Below are 1,359 nucleotides of genomic sequence, written 5' to 3'. Positions count from 1 at the left end.
TTGACCAGGATGGTCTCGATCTCTTGACCTCGTGATCCACCCGCCTCAGCCTCCCAAAGTGCTGGGATTACAGGCTTGAGCCACCGCGCCCGGCCCATGATTAGTGCATTTTCTAAAGAATATATTAGTTTTAGTTTTAAGTCAAATGAAGCAGTGACATTTGCATTCTAGTGAATAACTTTTTATAGCTATTTGAAGCAAGCATGCAAAATTTTAATAAAATAAACATTTAATTTGCTAATATCACATCTGAATTTGGATAATGAAATCAATTAGATGAGAACTAATTCAGCATAATTTATCCTTCACTTAAAATGTGAAAGGTCACAATTAGATTTCTTATGCTATTAAAAAAATTAATATTGTATTAGTAACATTAGTTTCTTAATAGTATGATTTTAGACAAAGATGCTGTGAGCAGAATTTTCTACAGTTCTCCTTATTGCTTTTCTTCCCTGAATTTTTCTTTTTTACTTTTTTTTTTTTTTTTTTTTTTTTTTTTTTTTTTGAGATGTGTCTTCTTATATTGTTCAGGCTTGTCTTGAACTACTGGGCTCAAGAGATATCCTCTCTCAACCTTCCAAAGTGCTGGGATTACAGGCATGAGTGACCACACCCAGCCCTTCCCTGTACCTTAAAAGTGAGCTAGAAGAAATTTTGCTCAAATATATTTGCTTTTTCAGAAATGAGAAAATAGAACAAACTCTATACTCATTGGATGCTGCAATTTGGAAACATAGTTATCTTTACAGAATTGTGATTTTTATAAATTACATAATTTATTTTATTATACAAATAGAATATCTTTTCCACTATCCAGAAGCCCTCACCGGTTTCCAAAGATTTCAGTGATTAGGGAGCTCTGTTATATCTGCAGCTATGTGAATCTTGATAAAACAATGAACACCCTGACTACATTTTTAACTTTTATATGTGCTAATCACTTTACTGGTTATTAAACAGTTATTAGACGTTGATGTGTTGTGTGTACATCTCAATTAATCCTTCTGAGAGAAGAATTATATTACTTCCTTTTTGTAGATGAAACACTAAAATAAGGAAGTTAGTTAATTTTCCCAAGACCATATAACTAATAACAGAGTAAAAATTCCAATATTTTATTAAACTTTTATTTAAATTCCAAGATCTTTAACTTTAAACTGTTAAATTAGCCATTTTACTCTTTCTTATGTCCTGTTTTTTTTGTTTGTGATACTCAGCTTAGTATTTAAAAATTCATTCTGAAACAATAAAGAAGCTTTTCGAACTTTAACCTAGAGAGTTGATTGCCGTTTTTCTCAGTAGCCATTGACAAGTTATTTCTCAGATCCTTAGCTGGATTTTTTTTTTTTTTTTTTT

The sequence above is a fragment of the Cebus imitator genome, unplaced genomic scaffold, assembly GCF_001604975.1.
Source record: "Cebus imitator isolate Cc_AM_T3 unplaced genomic scaffold, Cebus_imitator-1.0 Scaffold285, whole genome shotgun sequence".
NCBI classification, from domain to species: domain Eukaryota; kingdom Metazoa; phylum Chordata; class Mammalia; order Primates; family Cebidae; genus Cebus; species Cebus imitator.
Note: the sequence above shows the minus strand (reverse complement) of the source record.